The 16,161-nt window shown below is 56.7% G+C and overlaps 1 protein-coding gene across 2 annotated transcripts in view; it reads left to right on the top strand.

Moving 5' to 3' along the window:
• The window catches only part of AGPAT3 (1-acylglycerol-3-phosphate O-acyltransferase 3), an 81,189-nt gene that overhangs the window by 22,772 nt on the left and 42,256 nt on the right, over positions 1 to 16,161 (top strand). The window contains exon 1 of one of the 2 annotated variants that reach the window (XM_078452708.1): positions 13,482 to 13,599. The exons of the other annotated variant lie outside the window; for it this stretch is intronic. The gene's annotated coding sequence lies outside the window, so the exon portion shown is untranslated. Of the gene's footprint in view, positions 1 to 13,481; positions 13,600 to 16,161 lie in introns of those variants that run through there. 2 annotated transcript variants of the gene reach the window in all.

Raw genomic sequence — 16,161 nt, 5'->3', positions numbered from 1 at the left:
CTGGCCTCCCAGCCTGCTGCCCACGGTGTCCCGCCGAGCCCGGGGGGAGGGAGCCCAGGGCCAGGTGGAGACAGTGTGGAATTAGGGGATGGTGTGGAATGGCAGCACGGCTGGAACTCGTGGGGGAGAACGCTGGGGGTGAGGGCACTGTGTAAGAGAGGGCTCTAGAGAGCTCAGGAGGGGTCCTCGTGGTTGTCGGTTGAGCACTGATCTGGGCACAGACCATCAAGGCGAGGAGAGGAGGTGCTGGAGAGGAGTGGGCAGGACCACTCCTGCGGTCCACACAGGGTGGGGAAGGAAGTTTGTGTTCTCACCAGACAGGCGGGAAGACCTCACAGTTCAAAGGGCCTGGGGTAGAGTCCGCGGAAGGTCACTGCCTCAGCCCTGCACGCAGCTGGCTCAGGACTTCCCCAGCAGGGCTCGCGGCAAGCCTTGAGGGCATCAGGCTGGTTCTAAGTCAGTTAGCCGCGTCCCCGCGTAGAGCTCACTGTCCTGAAGGGACTGTGGCAAGCGCAGCCTCAACGGCATCGAGCCCAGAGTCCGGCACCAGTCTGCAGGTAGGGGGAAGTTGAAACCCAGGAGAGGAGGGAAATCAGCAGCTGGAAACAGACCCGGGCGGAACGGCATCGGTCCCGATGTAGGACTAGCGGACAAGGGGGTCACGGTGTCAGTTACAAACGCGCTCCGTGTGTTCAATGACAATGACTGTGAGCAAGGAGAAGGTGGAAGATGTTGGAAAGGACCAAACAAGTCTTCTGGAAAACGCGCTGGCTGGCGTTCCGAGCAGGTCAGACTTTTCGGAGACCAGCTTGGTGCGCGAGAGGACGAGCCTGAGAAGCACCGAGAACAGCTGGCGGAGGAGAGGGACAGAACATCGGTGGGACCGTGTCCAGTGGCATCACGAATGGAATTGAATTCCGAGAGGAGGTGTGCGCGGTGGGAGACGCTTGAAGAAAACGATGGCTAGAATTTTTCCAAGTCTGACGAAAACTCACTTCTGGCTCCACAAACCCCGAGCAGAGGAAACGCGAAGAAAACCACCCCAGGGCACATCGTAACCAAATTTCTGGAAATTTTAAAAGCAGAAAACCTTAAAAGCAGCCAGAGGCAAAAACCTACCATGCACAGAGGAGCAAAGATGAAATTAGGGCTCACATCTCCGGAGAGGCTGTGCGTGCCCGGTGGTGGGGGAACACCTTCCGAACCGAAGGAGATCTTTGACTGCAGTTGTGTGGACGGCAGATCGTCTGTCCAAAGTGAAGGCCGAATAAACTTTGCGGAATTCAAGAGCTGAGAGAACTGGCCCCTGCCCACCTTCCCCCAGGAGCCTCGGAGGAGCCCCCTCAGGGAGGAGGGAGGTGGCACGAGGGAGGGATGTGGGTCTGAAGGAATGAGAAGCAGCCGAAATGCAGGTAAATGTAAAAAAAAAAAAAAAAGACTGTGTCCCCTTGTGTTAAACAAGCCCTTTGATCAGGGGTGGCTGGGTGACTCAGTTCAGCATCTGACTTCGGCTCAGGTCATGGTTTGTGAGTTCGAGCCCCACACCGGGCTCTGTGCTGGTGGCTCAGAGCCTGGAGCCTGCTTCGGATTCTGTGTGTGTGTGTGTGTGTCTCTCTCTCTCTGATCAGTCCCCTGCTCACGCTCTGTATGTGTCTCTCTCAAAAATAAATACACATTAAAAAAAAAAAAGCCCTTTGACTGAAGATTTACTGTTTAAAGTGAAAATGGTAACGATGTCTTGTAGAGTTGGTGATGTAATTAGATGTGAAAGGTCTGCAACAATGTAGCATGAAGTGTAGGAGAAGCGAATGGAAACTCTTGTAAAGTTGTTAAAATACACACCAAGTGTTAAAATGTTGGAAGGTGGGCAGCGGTGTAGTAAAGATCTGTTGTAAACCCTACCGGGCAGCCACTAAAAACAGCAACGAGGTACACCTGACAAGCCGGAGGAAGAAGAAAATGGAATCATCTGAAAACTCCTGAGTCTGGATGAAGACAGAAAAAAGGACAAAATGAAGCCAAGAAACTCAGGACAATAGAGGATGGAGGTAAACCCAACAGTATGGACAAGCCCGTCGAATGTGGACGGCTTGAAGACTAGATAAGAGACGTTTTGTCGGAGGTTGCCAGACCAGATGAAGCAGAGTAAAGTGCCATTCGCAGTAAATATAAAGCGTGGACAGGTTCAAGGAAAAGGTTGGAAAAAGAGGTACCGTGCAGATGTGAACCCGAAATGTCTGGGTCGGTAAGTTCGATTTCAGGACCAGAAGTGTTTCCCAGAATAAGAACGATGTGTCGCAGCGGTAAAAGGGGTCAGCTCGTCAAGAACACATAACGTATTGAATGTGTGTGCCCTTGATAACCGCCTCCAGATTCAAGTAGCAAACTGTGATGTCTTCGAAGGGACACACTCCAACCGCAGTTTCGGTTGGAGACGCCGTACTCCTGTGCCAGCAACCGGTGGACGAGTAGATGTGAAATGAGTGCAGACGCAGAAGGCGTGGACAGTGCCGTCAGGCAGCGTGACTCACCTGGTGCTCATGGACCAGTGCCCCGCCCAGCAGCAGGACAGGTGCCCTTCTCAGGCGCGCGTGGGACACTCACCAAGCCCACGTTCTGGATGATAAAACCAGTCTCCGTAAATGGAGAAGGAGTCAGCCATACAAAGCATTTTCTCTGCCAGAGACTTAACTAGGAATCAGTCATTGAAAGCTATCTGGAAAATCCCCAAATATTTGGAAACAAAATTACCCTTCTCAAGTAGCCCCTGGTTCCAAGAGGAAGGTAGACGACATTTTGAAATTAGTGAAAGCTGACGTATAACGTGTCACAGTTTGTGGAATGCAGGGAAAACGGTGCTTAGGGAAAGATTTGTAAGCATTAAATGAGGGCATAAAAACTGTTCTCAAATCAATGATTTAAGCTTCAGCCTTAAAAAGCGAGCAAAGGAAATAAATAACAGAGCAGAAATCAATGAAATAGAAAACAATAGAAAGAAACTCCCCAAAAGTTGGTTCTTTGAAAGGATCGTTATAATTGATAAACCCCTCGTGAGACTGATCAGAAAAGAGAAAGAGAGAAGAGCGACCAAAATCAGAAATGAGAGATGAGAATTCACTACATGTCCTAGAGGTGTTAGAATGACGACAAGGGAATATTATGAAAAACTTTATGCTGGAAAGTTTAGAACACGGATGAAATGAACAAGTTCCTGGAAAGATGCAAATCACTAAAACTTACGGAAGTCAAAATAGCCCAAATAATCCTGTATCTGTTGGAAAACTGAATTTATTTATTTACTTATTATTTTTAGAGAGAGTGTGAGCCAGGGAGGGGCAGAGGGAGAGAGAGAATCCCAAGCAGTCTCCATGCTCAGTGTGGAGCCCCACACAGGACTCGATCCCATGACCCTGGGATCATGACCTGAGCCAACATCAAGAGTCGGACACTCAACCGACTGAGCCACAGGGTGCCCCTGAAAAATGAACTTCCACGTAAACACTTTTCAACGGAGAAAACCCTTGGTCCAGGGGACTACGTTGATGAACTCTACCGGACATCTAAGGAAGAAATAATCCGAATTCTACACAAGGTCCTCTTGTCATTGGAAGAGGAGTAAATATTTCTCATCCCATTCCATGACGCCAGCGTTACCCTCATACCAAACCAGACAAGGACTGCGGACCAGTGTCCCTCATGAGCAAAATCCTTCATGAATTCGGAAATTTTAGCAAATCAAATCCAACGGTTTGTAAATAGGACGCCGTATCACAACCAAGGGGATTTACCCCAGGAATGCAAGGTTGGTGTAACATTTGAAATCAATCACTGTCATTCACTATATTAACAGACAAAAAGGAAAACCATATAACTATCCTAATAGTGCAAAAAAAGAGCATTTGACAAACTTTAAAACTCGTTTATGCTAAAAAACCCACCAAGTCTCAGCAGTCTAGAAGTGCGCGTCCTCAGAGCATCTATGAAAACCGATAGCCAGCACCATACTTAACGGTGGAAGACGGAGGGCTTTCCTCCTGAGATTGGGAACAAGGTCTCTCTGACCACTTCTGCTCAACATTATACTAGAAAAGGCAAGAAATAAAGGACGTACAGAATGGAAAAGACGTAAAGTTGTCTTTATTCACAGGTGGCATAATGGTTTCTGTGGAAAATCCTAAGAGAGCTACAAAACAGCCACTAGAATAAATCGGTGGGTTTCGTGAATTTATGGGAGGTGAGGGTCACTCTAACAAAATTAATTTTATTTCTCTATACCATTTAGCACTGAACAATTAAAAGCCCTGATAAAACAACATGTACAAGAGCTTCAAAAATATGAAATTCTTAGAGATAAATACAAGCAAAAAATGTGCTGAGAAATTTAAAAACTAAAATGGGCCAGAAGACCCAATGTTATTGAAATGTTAATTCTACCAAAGTTGATCTACAGATTCAGTGCAGTTACAATCAAAATCCTGGGAAGGGTTTTTTTTAGAAACTTATAAGTTTATTCTAAAATTTACTTGGAATTCCAATGCCCTAGAACAGCCACAATAATTAAAAAAAAAACTTTTAATGTTTATTTCTTTTGGAAAGATAGAGAAATGGAGCACGAGCCGGGGAGGGGCGGAGGTGGGGGGGGGGGGGTGTGGACACAGAATCCGAAGCAGGTTCCAGGCTCCGAGCTGTCAGTGCAGAGCCCATCGCGGGGCTGGAACTCACAGACTGTGAGATCATGACCTGAGCCGAAGTCGGACGCTCAATCGACTGAGCCACCCAGGCGCCCCAAGCCACAATAATTTTGAAGAGACAAAGAAAAGCCCACCTGGTTTTAAGACTTTCTCCATTGCTGTAGCAACAGAGACATTGTGGAACTGGGAAAAAAGGTATACGTGAAGATCTGTGGGAAAGAATAGATTCCGGAAATAACCCCCCACACTTATAGTCCGTTGATTTTCCACAAAAGTGCTGATGTAATTCAATGGGGGAAATAATAGTATTTTCAACAAATGGTGTCAGGACTTTGGACCCCCGCATGCAAAAACAATGAACCTTTGCCCTCCTTCATCGCCTATTAAAAAATTAACTCAAAATGGATCACAGACCTAAGTGTGAAAGGTAAAACTGTTAAGATTTACAGAAGAAAAAGTGTGGGACATTCATGCGGTGGAATGCTATTCAGCCTCAAAAACGAAGTTCTGACCCACGCCACAGCGTGGATGTACCTTGAGGACATCACGCTCAGGGAACTAACCCAGAGACGGAAGGACAGATCCCGTAACGCGTCCGCTTACGTGGGGTCCCGGGGGGGCAGTCAGGCACATAGAGAAGGCAGGACGGGGGGTGCCAGGGCTGGGGCGGGGCTGGGGAGTCGGTGTTTCGTGGGGACAGAGTTCCTGTTCCGGAAGATGAAGGGTCCCGGGGACGGAGGGAGGGGACGGCTGCACAACTTAGCACCACGGAGGTCAGTGGTGCCCACTTAAAATGGTTAAGGTGGTAACTTTTTGTTTGTGTGACCACCCTTTAAAACAAGCAAAAACAAGGGCCACACTTAGCCAGTGAGCCTGGGCTTTCGCTTTGTGGCTGCCGGGCTGACGGGGTGCGGGTGAGGGGACTGCCCTGGAGAGGAGCCCAGCGCCCGCCCGGTCGGCGGGGGGCCGTGAGCGGGCTCTGAGCACACCGGCCGATGCGGAACCTGTGCGTCCAGAGGGGCCAGAGGCTGGCGGCCGTTCTCCACCTCCCGGGGTCAGCACCCCTCCCCTGTCAGCTGTCCCTGAGTCTGTAGGGGACAGGGACGTTGCTTTGGTCTTTCCTAGGTGTGACCTCTGGGTCCCTCCGGGTCTGTTCATTAATGAGCCATCTGTTGGGCCTCCTTGCCCGGCAGCAGGGAGGGAGGACGGCACATGGAAGGGCCCCGGGGTAGGCTGTGTCCACGGGTAGGCTGCCTGCCTGGGTAGGCTGTGTCCCCAGCCCTCAGCTTCTCTGGGGCGGCTCCTTTTGATTGGGAGCTCGGCTCGCGCTCTGGCCAGTGCGTGGGTTTCCAGTCCCGCAGAAGAACAGCGCACCTGTGTCTCTCACGTTTAGACCCTCAACTTGGAGACCCTGAGGACAGCTGCCCTGCTGGCTCTGCCGACCTTGTCCCTTTTGGTGACTCAGGAGATGGAGGCCCGGGTGTGCGCGTGCGTGCATGGGTGTGCATGCGTGTGCACGTGTGTGTGTGTGTGTGTGTGTGTGTGTGTGGTTATTTCTGTTTCCCCGAACAGCCCTGAAGCGGGCCCGCCCCAGCCGTCTGGACATGCCGCTTGCTGGCTGCTGTGGGAGCCCAGCCACGAGTGCCACGGTTGGTGGTCCAGCCTCGTGGGGACCGAAGGAACCACGTGGGGCACGGTCAGGCCTCACTGTGTGGTCGATTAATTTTCTTAAGGAGGCATGTACTTTATGGTTTTCCAAAAGGGCATTTATTATACTCAGTCCCTGTTTGTCCAAAATCCAAACGGTGAAGTTCTGGTAACGTGCCTTCCCTTCTGCTCTTTCCTGGGAGGGATGAGCTGAGCTGAGGAGCGGCCGAACTGAAGACGCCGTGCGGTCCAGGAGCTTCCGTGGGTGCAGCTGTGGGCGTCACCCAGGGGAGCTGCATCTGGGTTTCACTAGCACACCTGGAGTCCAGGAGTCCTTGTCAGGACACAGACCGGAGGCCCCCAGCTTAGACGCCCAGGGGTGGACATGTGACCTGGAGGTCAGCGTGCACGTTTGCCGTGAAGAGAGCCCGTGTTTGTGTCGGGTGGTCTCCCCCTGCGCCACCCCCCCCCCCCGTGCCCCCCAGGAATCCCAGGGATAACCGGCAGCTTTGGTGGAGGGCACTCGTCCATCCGGGCCTGAGGACAGAGCTGGTGCCACAGGGTGGCCTCCAGTGACCCTGGCCTCTCTCCCGTCCCTCTGTGTCCAACTCCCAGTGGTCGGGGACCTTCCTTTCGGGTTCCTTTCTGCGTCTGCACGCACTCCTGGGTGATTGAGTGACAGGTTCCTTTTACATCAGTGGAGCCACGACCAGACAGCACCCCCCGCCCCCCCGCCTTCTCTGCGCCTGGGAGACGGCTGTCCTGGCGGGTGCTTTCTGCACAGATGAGTCCAGCCGCCGCGGGAAGGCAGTTTAACCTCCCAAGTGGTGATCTCAAGTGTGCCGACAGCTACCACGGGGTGAAAACAAACCACTTTTAGGGTATGAGCGGGGTTGATGGAGACCCACGCCAGCCCCAGACGTTCTGCACTTGGCGTCACGGCTTGCGTAAAATAACGTTGTCGCTGAAATACGCCGGCCCGGCCGCACCTCTTCAGTTTTCAGACTTCAGCCACTTCGTGGACTGTCTCCTTGGAGTGGAGTCTTTCATCATGAGGGCTGATTTGCTAAGTGGTGATAGAAATGTGATGTGCACGCTGACCGCTGCTCCGAGAGGCTCAGCTCCAGCATTCTGAATCCCCAAAAGGTCGTTTGCTTTTCTTCGCTCTTTATCGATTTATTGCCGCACTCGTGGTCTCCACTGTGAAACCGTCGCAAGCTGCCGTCTGCGGAAGAAAATCAGACCTGGCTGAGGCCCAACGCGGGGCGCGGCGTGTTCCTTTGCTTTGACTATCGTCTGGCGGTGGCTGTACTTCTCTCAGGCCTGGGACCCCCTCTCCCTCATGGGCGCTCCGGCCGGCAGGGCTGGACCCAGCGTGCGGCCCGTGCATGGCAGCGGGAGCCCTTTGATCTGCGAAGCGTATTGCACTGTGCACACGGCAGGCCTGTGTCCCCGATGACGGTCTGTTTCCGGGGGAGAGAGGCCAAGGGTCACTAGCCCTCAGCAAGACCTCTCCCGGAAAGATGGGCTTTGGGGAGGTCGCAGATGGAAATCACCTTGATCTCCCTCATTTCTGGGGACGGGGACCACGAGAAACAATGAGGGCTGGCAGGAAGAAAGGGGGGAGGGCGGCAAATCGGAAGCATTGTGTTTTTAGGACTGTGATAGCGGAGACAGTCCCCGGGTCGGGTTTATAAACCAGGTGTCAGCCAGACCGAGATTAACTCAGCATTCACAAACAAAACAGCCGTCAGGGGCGTGGTGCACATATGCGTATCTGTGCATATACGCGTGTGTGTATGTGTGTGTGTGTATGCACACGTATGTGTATGTGTTCACGTACACACACACGCACACACAGCGTACCCCTTTGAAGGGGTGGGAAAGGTACAGCAAAACCAAACACAGCACAGGCGATGTGCTCCAGCGACGGCCAGCCACAGAGCTAACCAGCATCAACATCGAAATAAAGCAGACTTGACTTCACCCTCTCAAAAGACGTCCAAGTACCTGATAGACACACGCGAGTGGGTATGCAACTCAGTCATCGGAGGACGGAAGATGAAACCCCACCGGTGTGGTGTCCGTGCAGTGCCGTGCTTGACAAGGGGGTGCAGCCGTGCGGTGCTCGCCCATCGCGGTATGTGAGGTGCGCCCCAGAGAGAGTGGAGGGTGCCTCAGACCTGCCGTGGCCCATGTGTACTGTGAGCCCATCCAAGGCCCTAACGTGGGGAGGTGACTTCCTAGGGCAAGGGAGGTGGAAGACCAGGGTGCCTGCGCTCTAGGTGAGTGGGCTCCAGGTGTGCGAGGCTCCGGGTGCAGGGGCTCCAGCCGCGGTTCCCTCTGCTGGGTGAGGAGGAATTCTCTCTACCCTGAAGGTGATAGCAGGGGGCCAAGCAAAGGGCTCAGACTTTGGCCACGTTGTGTCTAGAGGAGGCAGATAGCAGGCAAGCTCTGCTCTTTTCCTGAAAAAACCAGATCTTATCAGCGTCCAGGGTAATGAGTTAGACTGTTGTTACCACCACAGAGGCAAAAGGTTGGAGCCTGATGAGCAAGCAACGTCGCTTTTCCTTTAGCCTCTAAATTCTAATTGTGAAAGTAGTACGTGCTTGGAAAAGACGAACACAGAACCAAATCTAACACAGAACGAAATCATTCTTTACTCCACCCAGGGTCCCACTCTTTTCCCTGGCTTGTGGTTGACCCTTCCGCCACCTGTAACCGTTCTTGCAAAAACACGCACACGCAGTTTCCGCAGACAGGTTTACACGTAAACCAATGGAAGTCTTAGCCTACACAGCTGCACTTTGTTTAGAAAACTTCCTTTTTATGTGTGTTCTGGGCGTGTGTGCATATACATACGTGCGCATGCGCCCACGCGTTGTAGAAAACGTCTGTGTGATGGTTTCAGAGCACAGTGACCCCGTTACCAGCTTATTAGGACCAGAGGGTGCTTTTGAGCCTTGAAGTGTGTGTGTGTGTGTGTGTGTGTGTGTGTGTGTGTGTGTGTGTGTGGCTCAGAAGGTGTGGCAGACCTGGTGTACCGAGGGGCTGGCTGGGGGTCAGGTGACAGCGGAGACAGAGTCCGTGAAGGGTGACGACGGGCCTCGGCGCTCCGCAGTGTCTGAGCCCCGCATGGCCCCTTGCCTGGCGCCCTGGAGAGTGGACTTTGTCCCCTCCTGCCGTGAGCGGGCTTTCCATTTCTGTCCGTGGCTGGTGCCGTTTGTGAGTCGGCAGAGTTGGGCAGGCAGGCTGTAGATGGACAGAGACTCTGCCGAGCAGTGCCTGTTTTCTGGAACATTCCACACCTTGTTCCTCCTGTTGAAACGCACAGAAGGGAAGGTGTGCAGGTTCACGTGCATTTGTTGACTGGGTCACAGCGTTTGTTCGCTGAGCTGCCTCCCTTCCCGTGCAGCAGACGCGGAAATGGGGCTGTCGGCCATGAGGCCACCGTGTTGGGACACCTGGCCTGCTGGGCCACCCCTGTCCCTTAGTGAATAGAACTAAACACTCAGAGCACCTCGTGAGCTGCTGTGGGAGGGAGCAGCAGCTGTTTGGCTTTACCCCAAGGGCTTCTGGTTGAGACAGAAGGAATGAGGCCGGGGCTGCCGGGAGGAGCGGAGGCTGTGGCCTCGAAACGGCCTGGCTCCCAGCATCGCCCGAGGGTGTCTCCCACTCACCTCCACATGAATCCTCGGACGCGGCGGGATGGAGGCGGGTGGCCGGGCTCACCTCTCCAGCCCCAGATGCTGAAGCGCGTCCCAGCGAGCAGATGGCATGCACGTGAGGCCGCCCCTCGTCTCGAGCGTGCTTTGCTGTCCTCCTGGGCCCTCGGGAAGGAAGGTGGACAGCCCTCAGGGAGGCGCGTGGGCCGCGGAGCAGAGCCGGGGAGGAGGGGAGACGTTGCACCTCCGGCAGCGGCCCCGGGGCCTTGTCGGCTCGTCCAGTCGACGCTCCTGTCATCTTGGACAACGGAAGCCACTTCCCTCTTTCTGGGTACGGCCCTTGTTGTTTACTGGTGTGAAGAGGCAGCTGAGGTGAGTCCTCTGGGGGTCGGAGCCTCGATGGCGGGTGTCCTTAAGCAACGGCGAGCGCTGCTGACCTTCATCACCTGCTTCTCCTGAACCTCATGCAATTATCACGTGGTTTTCTTCCTTGCCCTCTATTGTCAACTGTTAGGTCAACTGATTTTCCATAGTAAACCGTTCCTGAGTCCTGGTATTCACAAATTTGGTCAAGATGTTTTTCTGTGTGCTTTTGTGACGCCACGGCAGGAACTGCTTTGCTGACGTGTGTCTAGGGAGCACCCCACCTGTGTTCATGCGCTCAGCCTGTTGGGTGACGGCATTTTGCCTCGTTCCTGGTTGGCTGGACCGTCTCTAAGCGTTTCTCCATGGACCACAGTGCTGGGTTGGGGGCTGAGACATGATCACCTTGCAGGGAAGCATATAATGGGTATGTAGGATTTTTTAAAAACGTATTTTGAGAGAGAGAGAGACAAAGCGTGAGTGGGGGAGGGGCAGAGAGAGAGAGGGAGACCCAGAATCGGAAGCAGGCTCCAGGCCCTGAGCTGTCAGCACAGAGCCCGACGTGGGGCTCGAACCCACGAACCGCGAGTTCATGACCTGAGCTGAAGTTGGACTCTCAACCGGCTGAGCCACCCAGGCGCCCCTGTATGTAGGATATTTTAAATTGACTCATACTTTATTGGGTATTTTTGTCAGCAGTGAGGTTGAATTTTGTTAAATTACCCCCCCCCCCCCGGCATTCTTGTTAAGGACCTATAAAGAATTTTATGAATAGATTTCGTAAGATCAAACCACCCTTGCATTCATGGAACAAATCCCACTGGGTCATGACATATTTTTAATGTGCTAGAGTTGGTTTGCTGATAGCTTTTCCCAAATTCTGTATTCACAACCAGGCTTGCCGTGGTTTCAGAGGGTGCACGTGTGCATGTGTGACCGCGTGTGTCGTGCATGTGGGAGGCGTGCGTGCCGCACAGTGCACGCTTGCGTGTGCAGAGGGAACCGGGACGGGCCTCTCTGGGCTCTGCAGGGAAGTCAGAGGGGCGGGTCTGCGGGTGCGGGGGCCTTTAGGCCCCAGCGGGCGTGCCGCCCCCAGGCCGCCCGGCACAGCACCCTAGAGAGGTTCTAGAGAGCCGGCCAGGGGCACGTCCGGTGGCGGGAGGATGGGTTGCAGAGGGAGAGGGGGGAGGAGCAGGTGCGGGAGGCCAAGGGTGAAGGGCCCAGTGGGCGGCTGGGCAGCGTGGGAGCCTGGCGGAGACTCGGCCACGATCCCCGGGGGCGACGGTGGGCGGCCCCGCTGGTGTGCCCGGATTCACTTGTTCCCGTGGCGCTGTCGGGGTGAAGGGGGCGTTCAGGCTCAACCCTTCCCATAGCGCAGCGAGGACAGCCTCACGCCGGGGCTGGGCGCATGGTGGGAGGCACAGACAACAGGCACGTGCACCCTCGAGCTGGGGCCAGTCAGGGGCCGGGTGACGTGCGGCCGAAGGCAGGAGGCTGGGCCGGAGCCCCCTTTTCTGTGCACAGACGGACGCGTGTGGTGGCCCCCGCTGAGAGCTGTCAGCAGGGCCGTGCAAGGGTCCTGAGCTCCAGGGAGGAGTCCGGGAGGAGCCAGATGGGCTGTGATGCCGACCTCTTGTGTGTCCTAGATGTGACGTGTACATGCCGCACGCACGCCTGCAGACACAAGTACACACGGCCGTATACGCGTCACAGAGCGCACTATACACAACACCCAGAGCTTGAACAGAGATCTGAAACCATTCGGCGGAGGTTTCCTCTCAGTGGCGGCTGCATGGGCATGTGAGACGTTGCATTTCCGCGTCTGACTTTCCGGAATGGAAAACATGTGCGCGTGCCGCTAGAGGGGAGCTTCACTGAGGGCTCCGGTCCTGGGGGCGGAGCCCTCTGCGTGGTCGAGGGGCTCCTGGGGGTTCTGGCCCAAAGCCAGCCCGGCGCCCGGTGCCAGCGGACCTTGGGTGCGGTGGCTTCTCGCACGACCAGCAGGGGGTTGCTGGGGGGCCGTGTGTGGAGGAGCCTGTCCCTTGTCGGCGTGACCTGGGCCCCAGGGCACCCTGAGGGTGGGGGGAGCCTCTGCCTGCGTGCCTATGTGCTCCCGAGAGAGCCACTTCCTGGCGGTGTTACCTGGTGGGAGAGGAGGGGGCAGGGGAGCAGGGGTGCATTGGAGGAGGGAAGGGGTCCACTGTCCCTGGGGGCCGTGCTGGGCACAGCCTCCTTGGCTGTCTGTGGACAGGAGCTCAGACCCAGGATCTGTTCCAGTGTGGACCTCGTCCTTCTGGAAAGGACCTGGGGTTCTGAGCGTCTCCATGTTCACGAAAGGGGGGATTCCCACACAGCTCAGGGTTGTCCTCACTGATGATGCAGCACGCGTGTGCCGTCTGTTAGGCACACGTTCAGTCTGCGTGCAAGTGTGGTAACAGATCCACGCAGGTCAGCTTTTCTCCCGTTAATAGCGAGCCCGGGGCCAGGCAGGCTCCCTCTGACCTCACTCGCAGCCTGCAGCCTCTGTGCTGCTGGTCATGGCTTGCTGGCCCCCCGGGGGCTGCTTCCTCCTGGCCATTTCATCTGCATTCCAGCAGGAAGGAGCAGAAGGGCACACCTGGGCCCTTATTGCCTTTTGAAAGCTCTCCCCAGGCTCCACCTAGTGGCCTCCCTGTCCCCTGTCCCAGGGGACTGGGACCTTCCCTCCTTGGCCGCTGGTGACCTGCCTGGGCAGTCCTGTTGGTACAGAGGCGAGGGACAGTGGATGGGGGAGGGGCAGCCCACTCCTTCCCGCCTCTTGCCTCGTGGTCAGTATTCCAGAACCTTTGACGCGGTTTGATAGGAAGGGGCATCCCGGCCCTTCCCTCCTCGCCGTGCTCCGCACCCAGTTCCGGTTTTCAGCGTGGGGGTTGCTTCTCAGGTCCCGGCTTTCAGTGTCTCTGAAAATAAGAATAAGGAGAAGGGCACAGCCACCGTCTGGAGCAGGACTGTTCCCCGATTGGTGCAGGTCCGGCTGGACGTGGGCAGCGGCAGCCCCGGGCCACCCTGCTGGCTGTGTCTGCCTTCCTGGTTACAGAGTGTAGGTCATGGGTGAAAAGGACATCCCTGGAGACCCCGCCTCCCGGAGGCTCCTGATGGGGAGGGGCTGCAGGCAGGATAAAAGCCGTTGGCTCCGTGCACACCCGCCGCTTTCCAGGGACTGCTCTGCACGTCCGCCAGCCCGCAGGTCACAGGTAAGGGTGCGGCGCCCTGCTCTCTGGTTGGAAGGAGGTGCCGCGGCTGCCGGGGACCAGCCGGTGTTTGGGCTGCACCTCAGACCCCTCCATCTCCGCGTCTGCACCCCGCGGGCTCCCCGAAGAGCGGGGCGGGGCGTGGTTATTTCCCCGGGGAGCCCCCGCCTTGGCCCTTCCTGCAGGAGAGCTGGCCGCCAAGTTCTGGCCCTGAGCTGCAGGGGAGGGCAGACAGATGTTCTGATGCGACCTGTCGTCCGGCCCCCGCCGGTGCCTGAGACTCGACGCTGGGATCGGTCAGGCCGCGAGGCGGGGGGATCTCTGAGCCGGTGCTGTCTTCCCCGGTGAGGTGGCCAGAGGCTCTTATCTGCCACAGATGTCGCTGAAGTAACAAACAGCAGAGCGCGACGGTCCAATGTCCGATGCCATGGCTCGCACGTGGCCGCTGAGCCCACAGAGCCAGGGGCTGAACTGAGAGGCGCTGCGAGCCGGCACACGGACTCTGGAGGCCGGCAGGGCAGGGGCGATATCGCGGGTGGAGAGGGGGGTGTTTTGGCCGCGTTGGGTTAAGTCACACCATTACGTTAACTTCACCTTCTCCTGTCACTTTTTTCAGTGTTTGTTTATTTTTGAGAGAGAGAAGGAGGGCGAGCAGGGTAGGGGCAGAGAGAAAGGGGGACACGGCATCCTAAGGGCTCGGAGCTGTCAGCACAGAGCCTGACGCGGGGCCCAAACTCCTGAACCACGAGATCATGACCTGAGCTGAAGTCGGACGTGTAACCGACTGAGCCACCCAGGCGCCCCTGTCCTGTCACTTTCTAACGCAGCTCCGAGAGCGTTTAAACAACCTGCACAGCTCACTGTTGCCCCCGGGGCGCCGAGGAGGGTGACCTGTAAACTTGGCCCGAATTGCACTGCCTCTTTGCTCTGATCGCCAGTGGTTGTGAAATCTGGAGAATTCTTAAGTAACATGCTCACCGAGAGACGAGGGGGTAATTAACTGTCACTTCTGCTTTCGTCAGTCGAGCAGGCTGCTGCCTTAACCGACAGGCTTGTGCACACACGGCCGGAGCCAGTGGCTCCGGGGGGGGGGGGGGGGGGCGCTGGAGCTCGGGGCAGGACCCGAGGTAGCATCTTGTTTGGGATACCTGCGGGTGGGCTCCGGTCTGGCCGAGAGCAGACACCCACACAGGGAGGGTGTGTGCACGGGGACCCACGTGGGCCGGAAGTTCTCATTCGTGGAGAAGAGCGGTCGTGGTCCTCCTGGGGTCAGTTTCTGGGAGCCGAAGTCCGTCGGAAGCAGGGGCGGGTGGTGCAGAGGCAGAGCCGGTATCTGGCCAGGGGCCCCGGGTGGCGCGGGGTGGGGGCTGGACGGCCCGGCCAGGGGTCCGGGGCTTTGACGCCGGCCTCACCCTCACCAGGCCTCGCCCCAGGCGTAGGAGGCAGGAAGTGAAAACATTTGCTCACGAATTAAGTTGCCTGCCCCCTTACATCGATCTGTTTATTTTGTCACCAGACGTCGATTACCATCGCTGCTGCCTGGGGTGGGAAGGGGGTGCGGGGACTGTAGGATGCGGGCCGCCGCGCTGGTCCAGAAGCGGCTGTGGCCAGTGGGCCGCACGAGCTCCCACGACAGCACGTGGGAGACCAGGCGTGGGCCCAGTAGAGCAGGGGCCTGGGGGTGCTGGGGTCGGCCCTGGCGGTCAGCGCGCGCCTGCCCTGGGGCCCCCTCGCTGGAGGGGGTCGCCGGCCCCGGGCTGTCGTCTGCGTCACCCACGGCACGCACAGCCGGGGGCACGGCATCGGTGACCCCAGCTCTGGCTTCTTCACGGAGAGCGAGCGTTCACGCTCCCTGGGACTCGGTGTGCTTGTTCTCTCTCTTCTCACGTGTTCCTTCCCTTATGTGACATAACCACCGGCCCCTTGTCTTTACAAGTGTTGGCGGAGGACTCAGCCCGACGCTAACAGGAATGACGGCCTCTCCTTCCCTGTTTTGCACAGATATCTGCATAGCTCTGCACGGTTTAGTAAGTCTGTGCAGCTACAGGGGCAGCTCCCCGGAGTGAGTCTGGGCCCAAAGAGCCAGCTGTCCCTGAACTTGTCACTGCAGGTGGGGAGACGGGGGGGTGGGGGGGGGGGGGCGTGCCTGGGCCGGGCTCTCCCGGGGCAGGGGGCCGCGGGAAGGGTTTCTGCTGCCTGCGGGAAGCACGTGGGGCCCATCGGTGAAGACACAGGCCACCCAGAGGCTCTGCTGCGGCAGGTAATGTGAGAGCACGTGTCCCCCCCCCCCCCCACTCCCCCCCCCAACCAGCAACAGACGAGCTCAGACCAAGGTGGCTGCCCCGGCCCAGGAATGGCACTGAAGGACACACCCCAGGGAGGGAAGTGCCCCGCGGTAGACGGAGACACGCGTGGCCGGCTTGTGCTGGGAACCCGGGGCTGGCGCGGGGTGTCCTGCTGAGGAGAGGAACCGGGCGGGCAGGAAGGACACAGCCCCTCGACCTTGCGGGACGAGCCTGGCTGTCGGCTGGCCCTCTGAGCTGTGCGTTCCCGACATCACAACAC

This window comes from Panthera onca, chromosome C2 (genome assembly GCF_046562875.1).
Source record: "Panthera onca isolate mPanOnc1 chromosome C2, mPanOnc1 haplotype 2, whole genome shotgun sequence".
NCBI lineage: Eukaryota > Metazoa > Chordata > Mammalia > Carnivora > Felidae > Panthera > Panthera onca.
This window is presented reverse-complemented; position numbering and strand designations above follow the sequence as displayed.